Source organism: Lissotriton helveticus, chromosome 2_1 (assembly GCF_964261635.1).
Source record: "Lissotriton helveticus chromosome 2_1, aLisHel1.1, whole genome shotgun sequence".
Lineage (NCBI taxonomy): Eukaryota > Metazoa > Chordata > Amphibia > Caudata > Salamandridae > Lissotriton > Lissotriton helveticus.
Window position 1 is genome coordinate 1,766,687,053 of NC_136059.1, and position 16,754 is coordinate 1,766,703,806.

Genomic DNA, 16,754 nt, shown 5'->3' on the forward strand with positions numbered 1-16,754 from the left:
GCAGTAATTAATAAGCATTGGAAATGCAATAGGTCTCGCATTTGTTTAAGTTACAGCTATTGGCATTCTAAATGGCAAGGTCTTTTACTTATGTGTTATGCAGTGTATGTATATGGAGTGTAGTGGAATTAAGGTGGTTGGATTGGATTAGTTAATTGTGTGGCGTGGAATTGTGTGGTGTAGAGTGGATTTGTGTAGTGGCATTATGTGGCATGGTGTGCTTTGGAATCATGTGGATAGTATGTGGTATTGAGTGTACTGGTATCATGTGCAGTGGGATTGTGTGTTATGCAGTGTAATTCTGTGGAATATTATTTTGTGTTGTGGAGTGGTATGTAGTGGAGGTAAATCATGTGGTATGCTGTTCAATTTTGTGGCATGATGTGGAATTTTGTGTTGTGGATTGGATATATGTGGTGTGTCGTGTAATTGTTTTGTTGAGTTGATTTATGTGGTTTGGTGTTAAATTATGTGGTGTGGATTGTACATGTGTGGAATGCAATTGGGTTCCCATTTGTGAGAGTTTGAGCTATTGGCGCTGTAAATGATAATGTCTTTTACCCATGTGATTTGTTTTGGTGTGGAGTGGATGCATGTGCTCTTGAATGGAATGATGTGGTTTGAATTGGAATTGTTAGCTGTGGAATTGTGTGTTGTGTAGTAGAATAATGCCTGGTGTAACTGCACCTGCTGCACCATTGAAATTATGACCCTATTACATGCTACATAATTGCACTTGTGACTGCTTGTTGAGTTGTAAAATATAGCAATAATCAGTGTTTAGTGGGGTGCTTAGAGCATTTGGTCTGGGTGCCGCTGCACCTACTTCACCCGTGACATGAAGATTATGGATAAATCACAGTGAGAAAATAATAAGTGGAAAACATTCCTTTAATACCATCTAGCAGGAGAAAACAACTGATTAAATGCTATGTAAATGGTGAAAAACAGTCGTGGCTGGATACAGGATGTTAAAAGACTAGACTAAAGAAATGTGTTTAGCTACTGCACAACAGTGCCTGCATAAGTTTGGTATAGCCAGACGTCTTAACATTTTACTGGAATTAGCATTAGGCTTCTTCAGAAGGGGCCATAAGCTGTGTTAACATTAACAAGCCTTTATTTAACTTTGGTTGCTTCTGTGTTTTTTTGTTATGGCCTCAGCAATGTTGACCGACAAACCATGAGACTTAACTTGTCAGTAGGTTTATCCAAAAAATACTCTGATAGCTGAAGCTGGCTACCTACTATTTCCATTATTACAACACATAAAGTATCTAGGAGTCAGACAATAATATAACTCAACTGTGGACCTACTATTTCCACCACTGGACTATAAGTGGAAGCTGCTGGCGGATGATAACATATTCTTTTATAAGGAAAAACAATGTTTTACCTTTATGGTTGTGAAAGCAGTTTCCTGCAGAAATACAACCACACATAACTAGTACCCTTGCTTTGCTTGTAGTCTGTTATAGAGCCATCCTGCGACACTGTCTCATGGCACTGATGGAAAAAATGGGATTTGGGCCTAATTTTCTGGCATGGGGACCAGACTATTATATGCACAACCCTAACCAGCAGTACGCACAGGTCAATGGGTAAATAAGGTGCGAATAATGCCTAGACAGTGTTATCAAGTACAAAAATGACAAAATAATGCAGTAATACTACCATAAAATGTGCTGGATTATGCCACATAATTGAGCTTTTCTTGCCGCATAAACTACAGAACACAGTCGCACAATTTCCTCCTCCCCTGCTGCATAATCCCAGTGGGCCGAGTATATCCTGCAGAACTCAAAGTGCCATAAACCCCAAAGACATTTTTCTCATTAGCCAGATAAATGGGGTCTTTTGTCTGTGTAGACGCATTAAACTAGATACATTAAAAACTCCCCAGGGTGAGGGTCAGGCTTGGGGGTCAAGGACCTAGCCCTTTATTATGCTGTGGTCCAATGACAGCATATAATACACTGGTTTGATCCAAGTAACAATTGGGAGAAGACTGGACTGGGTGTGACCCATCTAATGCCTGATAGTAAGGAACATCCCTTTCTACCTTCCCAGACCTGGTTGGACAGCCAGGCGCAAACAGAAAGCGAGTGGTCAAGGAGATACTGGAGAAAACCACAATATGACCTAGACATCTCGCTGTAGATATTGGAACAATTCAAAGATATTACCAAGAATGTCCATGATAAAATGTGAGGAGGGGTTTGACACACGGTAGGACATTTTTATCTGAATGAATAAGTTCTTATATATGACCAAGCTCTATACTGCTTTAGCCTGGGGTATCTATTTCTCCACCATCAATGATTAGCTAAGGTAACCAGAGATATCTGAACAAAGTTTACAGAAGAACCACCAGGAATGAAAGTAGTGACTACCTTTCTTGTAATTAGCCTTCGTAAATGCAGAGGTGGTAGCACAGAATTGGGATGAGAGAAATGGTTAAGCGAACGTCCTGAACCCGTAACCAGTGCAGATTGAAGGATGCCAGTGAAGAGCTCACATAAATTTCCCCAAACGCCTGTCTCAAATTAATACAACTCCACTATTTGCATAAAAGTTACTTACAACCCAGAAACAGGCATGAATGTATCGGGGGACACCTTCAGTTTGTTGGCGATGTGGCATTAGCAGTACAGTCATCCTACATAGGAAGGGAGTGTGCCCGTGAGTGGCTGAGTTCATGGAAAAAAATTGTACTATATACATACACACACAAAAGATGTCTATTATTACCCACCAAGTCTACCTAACAATGTATATTTGGGATTTTCCTTACTAGAAAAGCACATAAAATGGAGATCAGCATGAAAGCCTTGGGTATCATATTAGCTAAACGATGTATCGGATGGCTCTAAAATATGAAGGAGGGAAAAAAAGAAATTGAACGTGCTATTGCTGATGAACATGAAAAACACGAGGAGAAACGAAAAATTGACTGAAGATTTAACAGAGTGGACAGATAAACCCACGAAATTGACAACCCCCCTTCCACAAATAGTAGACAACATTGAATCAATTAACGTATAGCAATAATTGTCGACATGAGTTGTATAGAGACGTGTACAAAGACCACGCTACCAAACAATGCGTGCTACTTATTGTGCATAGGCTGTCCATACCTGATTGATATAGACTGAATATACTGTCATTTGGAAACTATATTTCACTGTTTTTAAACGGAGTAGAGTGGATTAAAAAAATGTCTCTCCCAGAAATCCGGCAACGGGCCAATCATTTGTCCTAAAGTAAGCTGTATGTGTAAGATGCCCCCAACAAATAAAATGTCAAAAACGTAGTACTGCTATGAGGTTTAATCACTAAACCATCTAAACTCCCATTGCTAACAGCAATCTCTCACAATGTCTTCATCTCCTAGTGCGACAAGGCAGACGTTTGATTATGCCAGCTTGGAAGGTTTATGCACCGTGTGCATTAAGAGTGTCCGCAGGGTGAGTACCACCTGCTCCCTACAATGGTACAAAGAAAATGAGCTGTGGTGCAGCTTTCCAGCGTAATGCATTGTGCGCTCTGGAAATGTACATAAAAAGAATACATATTCAACCCCTCCCCTCGCACACAGTCCTTTCCGCTTTCTCTCTCCTGTACGTCCACTAGTCCCTACCCCATCCGGCAGTATGGTTTCTTTGTCCCCTCCTCCTTTCAAGGCATCTCCCCCAGAGGGGACTTGAACAAGCACCTTAGTCCAATTGCAATTGCGGCACCCATACTTTAGAGAAGATGTTTAAAGCCAAAGCATGGGTATCGCCATTGCTACAAAGGTGAAAAAAATTATAAAAGAAAGGCACGGCTGACATTATTGGAGGGGAGGCATGCCACGCTGGTAAAAAAGAAACAAAAGAATTGGGGAAGAGCATGTACTGCCTCCAGCAGCAGGCCGGGGAAACTGATGTAAGAAAATAGTGCTCACTGCTTGTAAATAAAACATACAGAGGAACAACACATGTAAAGGCAGTCCTCATGGGAGGTTACAACAAGAGAAAAGGCAGTCCTAAGGAGGGACTACTAAGCCTATTGACTAATGAAAAGCCACTATTTACAAAGGACAATAACAGTAGAAAATTAAAAGGATGGGCGGAGCTCAATACCCATATCTTGAATATAGCATGTTTCAAAGAGACAGCACACGCGCTGCCTAGGCGAGACCTAAAAAGGGCACATGAAAGGGGTCTTGTTCGGTTTCTTTAGTTAGACCCTTATGATAACAAGCTTTCATGCCCGCCTACTTTTCAACTCTTTTCATAGCCACAAATTATATGCATTGAACTAATTATTACCTTGTTTTACGTCTATGTATCAAAGGCACAGAAAATGTTCTGACAAATAGGCATGATTTCCAGCCTTATTTGTTTTATCTAAACAAAGTCCCCAGTTGTGCGACTTCACAAAGGTGTTTTTAATTCATTCAGTTTTTCAAAATAATGCATCTTTCGATTTCATCAGTCCTATAGACACCTTTTCCTGTGATGACCCTTCCTGGATCAACACATTTTCAAACTGGTTTTGAAATCTCCCAGGTGCTGGAAAAAAGTACATGCACACTATAATAGGAAATGGTGGGCCATGGAGCCTGTTGGCAGTTAGAATGATGCTATATCATTTTTATTATTTACTTGCAGGAGTCAGGTGGTCAGTTTTAAAATGCTAGGATGTACTTCATTTACAAGAATGCGACGCACCCCTGCATTTCCCCTTGCGCTGGCGCTAAAGAAGCTGCCTAGAGCCAACGTAAGCACCCTTGCACCATGTTACAAAGTAAAGTCCACATTTGTAAAGCGCACAATCACCCGTAAGGGTCTCTAGGCGCTGGGGGCCGTCGGGAAGATTAAGCGAGCTATTGCCCAGAGTCACATGGTGCTGGGCTAACCTGCCGCCGGAGCCGGGGATCGAACCGTGGTCCCCAGATTCCAGCATCAGTCGCCCTGGCCGCGGCGCCACACCTCTTACAAAGGCACCTTCCTGCACATAAACGATCTTCACAGGCGATTTGCTGTTTTTATGTGTGCTGCATGCATGGAAAGAGCAAAGCACGAGAAAAATTGAAAATTTCTCCTCGTATCACCTGCTTTAGACCAGGCATTCCCTGGCAATATTTTTGGCGCTGCCCCATACATTGTAAATATGGGTCAGTGTCAAAAAGCAATGGTTGTTGCGGCGGAACGGCCACTACAACACCCATTGCATGCCCTTTTCACCCAAGTGTTGCGTGAATAGGGGCATTATTTACAAGGAGGTGTTCAGCTTTAAAAAACCCTCCCTCAAATGTCCAAATAAAACCAACCCCTCCCTCCAAATAAAACAAACACAAACTAAAGTACATGCATTATACATTTTAAACGAATTAAATAAAATTAAATAGAACATACCTGTGGACTCCGTATCCTTCTCACCGTCCTTCCGAAGACTGTAGAGCAAAGAACCCCCTAACCAATCCAGATGCTGCTCTCCTGCTGCATAAGAGCAGCTCTAGGATTGGATGGAGAGGGTTGGCCTAACGCTCTTTCAGGCCCTAGAGCCCTGTGATTGGCCTCCACCCAGCTGTCTGAGACCGCTGGGTGGAGAGCTTCCAAGTATTCATGTCACTTTGGCCGGCACAAGACCACTGGCCAAAGTGACATGCACACTTTGAAGTGTGTGGCCACGACTACTCCAGTCCTCCTGCTGCCAATCCGCAGCAGAGGGCATGCCCTTCTGGCTCGGAGGCAGGCTGGCGGCTGTGGTACACCTTGGTTAAAAAAAATGGAAATGAAGCAATTTCATTGTCGTTCTATTTTTAACATTTCACACAGCTCGCAGTGGGTAGGGGGCAACGCTCCCAGCCCTCATGAAGAAACCAAGGCTGGGAGTCACTTTGGATTTTGGGTTCAAGAGATGCGGGTCCAGTGCTTCTCACCCAGGAAAGGGGGCAGCAGGGAGCAGGTCAGCACAGCAGGGCAGCAGTTCTTCAGAGCAGCAGTCCAGCAGAATGGCAGTCATTTCAGTAGCACAGAAGTCCTTCTTCCAAGCAGAGTATTCACAAGTCTAGAAGTGTACTGGTGAGTAGGTGTCTAGTATTTTTTTAAGTGAGAAGAAGCTTCTAGAGGCATGCCTTTGTAGTGCACATGTACCCTGGCCTCCAGACCTTGGCTCCAGACTAACTACAATGGGTATGCAGCCCTTTGTGTGGAGACAGGACACTGTCTATTCAAGAGGGAGTGAGGTTGGCCTAAGCTCTTCCCTCCCATCCTGCCAGTGACGGCCCACCCAGTCACACCTAAGCTCCTAATTGTGTGTGTCTGTCTAAGAGGGTAAACAGTCTTTACAATGCAAGCTGAGACATACGTGCCAATTTCCCGCGAGCGCAACAACGCTTGCCTTAACCACGCATATGTGTGGTTAAGGCAGTGCACGGTCTAGAGATTAAGAAGGGCGGGCACAGGAAGAGGAAGGATCTGGAGAGGATGCGGTCCGGCAAGTGGCGCTGGGGACAGGTTTTGGCGGGTAGTTTTTAAAGGTTGGGGGTAGCTTTTAGGGCTCATGGTTGGGGTTAGTTTTTAGGGCTCAGGGAGGTTGACAACCAGTGTCAACCAGTGCTCAAGGGCAAGTACTTCTAGCATAAACATGGTTTGATTAACTTTTGACCAATTAGCACAGCTAATGTATCTATTAAGTCCCTAATAGAGTGCACTACAAGTGCCCGGGACCTTCAAATGAAATGCTACTAGTGAGCCTTCAGCACTGATTGTGCCACCCACACAAGTAGCCCTTTAAAAAAAAATATATATCTTTTTATTAACAAAACAACAAAGAAAAACATCAGGTGACATTAGCGGCTCTCATACTTATCGATATTACATTTCCATACATACAGGATAATAAATACATAGTATAGGTGATGGATCACGGGGACTCATGCGCCTCTACTGCCTCTGGACGTATCGGGGGGGGGTACAGATATCTCCACGGTATCGATTCCAAGTCCCCCATACCTTCCCCCACTTCTCAGGGCAACCCCTGGCCACATAGACTGACCTCTCCCTTAACATGCACCAATCCAAGTTTTCTCGCCACTTCACAACCCGAGGCTGCTGACTGGCTCCCCACAGCTGGGCAATGTTACGTTTAGCTACCATACACGCCAGAGTTACCCATTGCCTCACATACACATTCAGATCTGTGGGTTCCCAGACATTTAGTATGCACCTACGGGCCTCCGGCCGTATCTCCCCCATAGGACATCTCGCAGTGTATCATGGACCTTCACCCAATATTCCTGTACCGCCGTACAGTGCTACAAGATATGCATGAAGGTCCCAAGCTCTCCACACCCCCTCTGACATTCCCCACTCTCCACACGACCCATTCTAACCAGACGAGGCCCCGTTACATATGACCTGTGTAGAATCTTCAGTTGCACTAATCTGAGCCTCTTCTGTATCGCTACCACCTTTGTAGAGGAAACCGCCTCCCCCCAATCCTCGTCGACTAGCTCCAACCCATCTGTACTCCAGTGCGTCCTGAGAAGCGCCAACGGGTCCTCCATATTGTTTATGAGCTTTTTATATATTAGTGAGATAGTCTACTCTGGGAGGTGCCCGTCTAACACTTGGTCCTCGAGAGGGGAAGCGTCAGGGAGCGTCGTATCTCTGGGAACATGTACGAGCAGAGCATGCCTAATCTGGAGATAACGGTAGTGCTCACTGTCATGTAGGTGGTATTAATGCTTAAGGGAATCAAATGTGAGAACTGTGCCCTCCCTCCACATATCTTTAATCTGGGTGATCCTGATGAGATCCCATTTGTCGAATCCCTTAGACTTCCTTAAACTTCCAAGTTTCTCCGAACTCCATAGAGGAGTGGCAAGTGTGAGCTTCCCCTCTCACTTGAGCTGTCTAGTGGCCGCATGCCACACCTGCACGGCGTGAGCCGTTGGTCCCTCAAGGGGAAACCAGCGAGGTCAGGCTTACAGCGCCCTAGTGAAGTCGCCCCAGGCGCCTGCCAGCGGTCCATAGCATATCCCAGGTCCCCGGGGGGCCCGTACACGACATGGTTCACAGCCGCCAACTGGGAGGCCCAATAATATTTTCGTACATCCAGCAATCCAATCCCCCTGTCATACCAGGGGTGAGTAAGCTTAAGAAACGCTATCTGGGGCCTACCCTCCGAGAGAAGCTGCCTCTGGAGGGCCTCTATTTCCCTGAAATAAGATGGCAGTACTATGTCCATTGTGTTCTGGAGTGCGTACAAGAATCGGGGAAGGGTCATCGCTCTGCCCAACAGGGAGAGAGGGAGCGCCTTCCAGCGCGCCACGTCTCCCTTAAACAGAGTCACGGGGGGACCAGATTGTTGGCATACCGTAACTTAGGATCAAGAGTGACATAGATACCGAGGTATCGAAACCCAATCGGCTCAATTTTTATCAGGCAGGTCTGCGGGATGACTGGCTGGTCGCCTCTGAGAACGAAGTGCACTGATTTTGACCGATTAATTGCAAAACCGGAGTATCTCCCGAATACAGCAAGCACGTCCAGGAAACACATCAGGGACCCCTAGGAATGGTAAGGTAAAGCAGAATATCGTCGGCGTATAGTGAAATTTTGTCCTCCACTCCATCGTCCACCGCAGGCCTCATATTGATCTGTCCCACCGAACCCACGCAGCCAAGGGCTCTAAGGCCAGAGCATACAGGAGCGGGAAAAAGGGACATCCCTGTCTTGTGCCCCTGCCAAGGGGAAAGTCGGCCGACTTACGATTATTTACAACCACTCTGGCTAGGGGATTTGCATACAATAGACGCACCGAGTTAATAAACTCCGGTCCAATACCCATCTTCCCCAAAACCGCAAACAGGTAGGGCCATTCGACCCTATCAAATGCCATGGTGGCGTCCAATGACACCAGCACCGCCGGCTCCTGGATCGTTGGGGTCTTGCCCAATATACCATGCAACCTGCGCAGATTGAGGGCCGTATTTCGGCGCGCCATGAAGCCAGATTGGTCCGGATGTATCAAGGTAGTGATTGCTTTGGCAAGTCTCGTCGCCTCCTCAAGCATGGACCGAACAAACGGAGCTAGCTTATTAGCACTCAGTTTATACAGTTCTATGCGAATACCATTCAGGTCGGTAGCCTTTCCGGAGTGTACTCCTCTGATGGCCAGCGCCACCTTATCATTTGTAAGGGAGGAGACGAGATACTCCCGGTTGTCAACCGACAGCGTAGGCATCTGAATATCCTTAATCATCGCACTGTTCTCCTCTTCCGTGTATCCCCCAGCTGAGGTGTTTTCCAAGAATTCATCCGTTACTGCTTGTGGGTCTGTGACTAAAGCGGAATTTGCTCCCTGCAGTTCTGGTACCAGCCGCGACGCCCACTCTCCCTTCCCAAGCCACGCTATCAGTTTCCCGGCCTTATCTCCATGCTCGCATACCCTACTTTGAGTATCCTCGTTCTGTACTCTAGCCTTCTCCCTAGCGAGGCCTCGATACTCATCCTGTCGCAATTTTAAACGGTGTACACCTTCCGGGGTTACCGCCCTAGACACCTCCAATTCCAACCTTATCACTCCCGCCTCCGCCTTCTCCATTTCCGCCTGACGTTTCTTTTTTTTTCCGGCAACCAGCGACAAAACCTCCGCCGAATAACGGTCTTATATGCCTCCCACAGGGTCTGTGCCGAGTCCACCTTACCCCTATTCTCTTGGAAGTATCTCTCCGTAATCTTGACAACCTCTTTCTTGGTAGCTGGGTCCTTCAAGTGCCATGAACTGATAGAGGCCACCCTACCAACCCCCCTCTGACCATTTTCCAACTGGTGCAAGACGGAGAGTGGTCGGAGATCCCCCTCCCCAGAAGTCTCGCCTCTCAAACCGCCGCAACCTGGGCCCATCGGTACCAGTATATAGTCTATTCTAAACAGGCTGTGGGGTGCGGCGGACACATGTGTATAAAGTAACTCAGATAGATTACGCAACCATCTACAAGCCCCATTGTTTCTAAGAAGTCGGGGAGCCACTTCTGCGCCGGTCTCAATGCTCGGGCAGGGTGCCTGTCCATCTCCCCGTCCATCACCGTATTAAAGTCTCCGTCTGGAACTAGGAGGCCCAATCGCAAAGTGAGGAAAACAGTGCCCAGATCACGGAAAGTGTCGGACTGGAGTCCGGGCGGGACATAAATGGACACAAAAGTAACGGTCATCCCCTCCCACTGCCCCGATACTCCAATATATTGGCCTCTCTGGTCAGACCATGTGGCCTGAATGGTTAGGGGAAAAGAGTTTTTCACCAAGACCCTAACCCCCCTGGACCACGCGGTAAACCCAGCATGTGCAACCAAATTTTAACCCCCTTTGTGTAGGGCCATGCAATGATTACCACTGAGATGAGTTTCCTGCAGTAGCAATACGTCCGGGGAATGTTGTCTAGTCAACTCGTTGACCATGCCTCTCTTGATTTTGTCCCCGAGGCCGTTTACGTTCCAACTAAGCACGTTTATCCCCGATCCCCTTCTAACATTTGACATTTAACCGGTATGGATACAATACTGCCATAGCATAGTCACCTGATGCAAAAAGGGAAAGGGAAAAAAAAGGAAAAGACACATTTCAAACGATTCTGCATACAATATAATCGCAAAACTGAAAAACCCCAGTTGCCCCCGACCCTGCCCCCCCTCCCTGCACCCCTGCATATGGCTGACGCCCATCCCCAACTAGCAGTGTGCCTGTCGCCCAATACCTAACCTACTAACTAACTAAAGGTAGTAAAGAGGAGGAAAACCAAAATCCCCTCCCCCCTCCATCACCCGAAAGCACATCTCCAGACCCTGGGGCAGTCCACGGCAATCAGCAGTCAGTTAGGTCTAGATAAGGAAATAGCTGCGGGACCGCCCCACCACCCAACACTCTCAAACAACATAAAAGTTCCTACGGCCTTCCTCATTCCTGCTCCTGAGGTTCCTCTCCTCCACCTCGGTCTCGCCCCTCCGGCCCAGTCGGATGTCTGCTGTCTATCCAGTCCGATGCCACCTCTGGGTTGTCAAAAAACCACACGTAGACGAGCCGGAAACATCACGGCATATTTAAGTCCATTCTCCCTGAGTTTCTTCTTCACGGGAAGAAAACTTTGCCTTCACTTCTGCATCACCTGGTTAAAGTCTGGGAAGAAGGAGAGCGTTGCATTTTCATATCGCAGGGGGGCCCTGCCCGAGCCGCCTGCAAAATCACACCTCTATCGTGAAAATTCAATACTCTCGCAATCATTGGGTGAGGGGGTGCCCCAGGCCTGGGCCTCCCGCCTGGCACCCTGTGGGCATGCTCAATCGTGAAAAAATTACTCAGTCCCTTGGGCTTGAGGTGGTTGAGGACAATGTCTTGTCCGGTGCCGGGTCTTCTGATTTCTCGGGCACCCCAAAGATGCATATGTTATTGCGCCTGCTCTCCCTTCGTAGTCGTCGAGCTTCCGGTCTAACAGGTCACAAGAAGTCTTGAGATCATGCACCTCCTGCTGCAGCAGCGCCATGTCATCGATTAGACTGGCAGTCTTGATGTCGAGCGACTTGACTTTTTTGACGCTTTTGTAAGATCCGCCCGTATCAAGTTTACCTCGATCCTGACAGTGTCCAGTTTGTTGTCCAAAGACTTAATTTTTTGTCCCAGCAAAGATTGGACCCCATTTATAGCCACCATGACATCCGTAAGCGTCGGTTCAGCTGGATAGCCCCGAGAGTATCCCCCCGTCGACTGGGCCCTCTTCGGATCGGTAGGGGAGTCTTTAGGCATCGTGTATCGGTCCAGCTTATTAGACTGGATATGCTTCGACCCCTTAGTGGACCTGGACAAGGCCTTGTCAAAATCCGGCTTGGTCGCCATCCAGATGTCTGCCACTCTCCACTTCGAACTGTGGGTCACAATAACTCTCCCGGGGTCCGGAATCCCTCGGCGTATCGCATGTCTTCCATCTTCCCCGAGTTCATCGATGGCACCCCTTCAGGTCTGACAGGCCGGCTAACACTCGCCCACGTTTCCCAGTCCACGGGCAGGGACGCAAACAGTCTCCACCAGCGACACCAGTGCCAATGAAGGTCACTCAAAAAAGGGGGGGCGACAGCTGGTACCCTACCACGTGGACCCGCAGCTCCAATCTCGGGAGCACATTCAATGTTGCGTGCTCCAGACAGCAAATCTGTGGGACAAAATAACAGGTCACCCGGGGCTATTCACTCCACGAGCATTCACAGTGCCTAACTTGCCATCCAATGGTGCCCGCAGCCTCTGTCCCTTATAACGGGGGCGCCCCGCGTGCAGACTCAGAAACAGTACCACCGGCAACGTATTCCCAGGCAGTCATGTGCGCTCCTCCGCCGCTGCCACCAGTAGAAGGTCCCACCATGGTCCCCCGACACCTCTGCAGGGGTTGAGTACCCTCGATCGGAGTCCTCGCCAGGCCCTTAGCCAACTTGCGGTGCCGGTACCCTCCCTGTATATAGACTCCGCTACTGCTGCAAGACACTTGTTTCCCCGCATCCACCACGGAGCTCTCAGGAGTCGTAGCACTTCGTTATTTCAAAGTCTGGGGCCCACTGCCATTCAAGTCGCCTCGTGTGGGCAGGGCAATGCAGCCCGGTCTCTGCAGTCACGGGGGCTGCCGCTGACAATCCACAGCACTCCAAGCCAAGATCCCAACAGATGCTGCGCCCCCACTGGAGGCCGCCGCCCTCGAGGCGTGGTATCTGGGGTCACGAGGGCAACGCCTCAGCACTGCGTTGGCGAAGGCGCGAGTGAGCCCCTCGCCACTCGGGGGGTCTTGTCATTGCACCCCCCACTGCTCCATGGATCCCTCACCAGTAGGGGCCCTGCACCTGGCCTCGCTGCACAAAAGCACTGCTGGCCCCCTTTCGGCACTCAGGCAATCGGCCGCTGTTAGGGTTACACCACAGGGCACCTGGAGCCCTCCGCGATAATTGCAGCAGATACTCAAGTCCCCATCAGAGCTGGTCCCCCCCAACCCCCCCCCATGCGGGCGGGGCAGTTCAATGTAATCCTCCAACCTCCGCGGCGCACCGGGCCACAAAGGAAGACCGCCTCCTCGGCCAATCTCGGCTCGTTCACGCTGCCGGTGCCTGTTTCAAAACAGGCTGCTCGATTCACGTGGGGCCCGAAGCAGTGCTCCCCACCACAACGCCCCGCAAATTCCAGGCAGACCGGGTGCATAGGGCGAAGCAGGGGGCCGCAGAAGAACGTCACGGACCCCCACCGATATTCCGCCTCACTTTGATTGGCCTTAGTCCGACAGGAAATCACTTCCGGGGCCGGACCAATAACATCTGGCGATCCGCCCCGGTGTCGTTCACCTCAGGTCCGGCCGCAACACAGGCCCAAGACCCCTGCTCAAGGAGCATACAGGCCATCTATCTCCGGTCCTCTTATCTCCGGTCCCCGATCAGACAGGGGGCCTGGGAGCACAGCAGGGAGCATCGCTTCTGTTCGGCAATCAGGTAAAGGGGTTGAAACTCAGGATGACAGCCAGGATAGTATCACTGGAGGAAGGGGGTCAACGGAGCCGAGCTCTCACGCAGCCATCTTGGGTCTGCGCGTGGCTCCTCCTGACAAGTAGCCCTTTAAATATGTCTCATGCCTGCCACTTCAGAGGCTGTGTGTGGAGTTTACACTGCCACGTTGACTTGCCATTTAAAACCCCTAGCCAAGCCTTATACCCCCCGTTTTTTTACATATAAGTCACCCCTAAGGTAGGCAGTAGGTAGGCAATAGGGCAGGGTACTGTGTAATTAAAAGGTATGGTATGTACTGTTAAGTTTTGCACGACCTGGTAGTGAAAAACACCCAACTTCATCTTTCACTACTGTGAGGCTTACCTTTTTCATAGGTGAACATTGGGAATTCCTTATTACACATAAGCTGCAATTCCTGATTGAGAAGGAGTAGCTCTGTCATGTTTAATATCATTGGAATGTTAATTATATATCCACTTTGCTGGCAACATTGAATTTATCATTACTATTTTAGAAATGGCACTTTTAGAAAGATGGCCTTTCACTGCTCTTAGCTCTAAGTGCCAGGAGTATGTCTACAATACACGTCTGGGGTAGGTGACAACTGGACTTTCTGCATTCCGCCTAGACAGCCACACAGAAAGGAAGGTTAGGTGTGACTGAGTGTCCATCCACATCCTGATGGGTCATCCTGGGAGATAGGAGCTTACACGTACACCTGAATGAGCAGTGTCCTATCCCTACACATAGGGCTGAATACCCCCCTGTCTGTAGTGAGTCTGGAGTCAGGTCCGGGAATTGAGGACCTCTGTGCACTTCAAAGCACCTCTTTAAAGTCACCCCCACTTCAAAGACACAACTGGGTATAAGTACTGGATCTCTGACCTCACCAAATCAGACACTACTGAACCTGTGAAGACATTCTGCCAGGAGGAAGGACTGCTGTGCTGCTACAAGGACTGCCACTCTGCTGGACTGCTGCTCTGGAAGAAAATGCTTTTCTGCTGTGCTGCCCTGCTGCCTGCTACCCTCTGCCCTGCTGAGGAAGAACTGGACTACCTTACCTGAACCCAGAGTGATCTCCAAGGGCATGCTGGCTTGCCTCTTTTTCTAAGACTCAGGGATATCAAAGTCTTACACCCTGCTCCTGTGCCTGCTCCATTGGAAGTGGATCCTGGTGCTTGCTCCAGTGGAACCAAAGCATCCTCTGCTGCGTGAAGCAGAATCTACGCATCACTGCTGTTGCGGGAACAGAACCGGCATGTCGCACTTGGAACCAGTGCATCGCCATAGGAACCAACGCATCAGAATCACTGCATCGCTGCAGGAGAGACAATCGACACATCCCCTCGACTACGTGGAGAAACCCGGCGCTTTGCATGCAAAACCAATGTATCTCAGAACCAGTGCGTCATCTTTGGAACCGGCGCATCACTGAGTGGAGAAAATCGATGCATCACCTCAACTGTGGGATCAACACCGATGCATTGCTCAGCTGCACCCGCATCTCGCTGTTGTGACCAGGATCAATATACTTTTATTCAGCGAGCCTTGCTTGGCTCCTGTACACAGTCAGCGCTCCATAACGGTCAGCCTGAGCTCTTGACTTAGCCCTGGTCCAGCATGACCAGATAATCCCCATGGGCACTTATTTGCTTATAAGCACTATTTTCCCTTTACATCTTTTTAAAAAAAATCATATCTTAATTTCTGCTTATTGGGTTTTTGTCATTTTGGGTCTCGTTTTATTTATAAAATTATAATCTATTTTTCTGCTGTGGAGTCTTTTGTTGTGTTTTTACTGTGTTACTGTTTAAAGTGTTGCACAAATACTTTACACGTTCGATTAGCAATCTGATCTTTAAGTGGGCTTTAAGTGGGCTTAATAATCTGTCCACCGAGGCTAAAACCATTAGAAATAACTGACCAATACATTGTAGAACTCAGAGAAGGCTGCTTCAGGTACAATGAAAGTCTTATGTGGGTAATCTGGTAAATGCATAATTTACAGTTCAAATATGTTAAGATCATTGATATCATGTAAACGTGGAATTGAAGCTTTAAATTAAAATATATGAGTTCTTCTTTTACATCTGTTCAACCAAGTGAGTTAATCTATATGTCCCCATTGTGACATGCACAGACATTTGCCCTCATCTACAATGGTGCTGTCTTAAGTTGCAGAAAAATTGCAAGTAGATGCCATTCATATTATGCAATGTTTTGCCACCTGATACAGCCTTGAATTCTCAGATTACAACTCCTCACTTATTTGTTATAATGAATGTAGACAACGAAGAAGGCCTACTCATGTCAATGGAGGCATCAGCAGAAAAGAAGTGCAGAGATCTACGTATTAAAGGAAAAATACAGGCCTAAACCGTCTTTGGTAGCAGAATGAGAAAGATTATAGATGGAATCAGGGCCTGGGGGAGCGAAGTAGACATGAGCTTCACGTATGGTGGTAATTATAGACATCATTCTGGCCATACATGCTATAAGACAGTACCATATTAATTCCTCCTTGACATATTGTGGGGTCACTTTACAATCATTCTGCCTACCAATAACATTTTAGCAGCTCTGGGCTAAATTGTGAATTGGAAGTCCATTACGATGGTTCTAGTGTGACGGTGGCCTTTTTGACATCTTTTGTTCATATTTTACATATTATTGGTTATCTGTGGCATAATGGCAGCACTGAGATAATGGCTACAATGCCAGATGTTTTGTTGGTGTATTTGAAATAATTTTGGTTATTTTTAGTATAATATGGGTGGTGATCATTGCAATTATGTTACCACCCATAGCATAACGTGGGGATTCCTGACACATTCTAGGTATCCCTGATGTAATGGTGGTGCACATTCTGGCCATATGATGGACATTCCTGGTGTCTGACTATGATAAATGGACAGGAACACCACCGTCTGTGCATCTGTTGCAGTAGTAGATGCAAATGGCAAGCTGATTTTTAGGGACCAACATATTGTTTTGTTCCTAGAACACAAGCCTTTTTAAGCAAATCAAGCTAATTTACCAAAAATTTAATATTTGTATTTGATAGCAAAATGTGTGTGCATTCAGACACTAGGAAGATAATGTTTTGTTCCAAAATAGATGCCTTTCTGTAGTATATGTTAATTTGATATTTAAATTGATTTGCAACTAATAATTCATGGTGAGTATGGGAAGCTTTTTGCGGATTTTGGCTACCTGGAACCAGATGCAT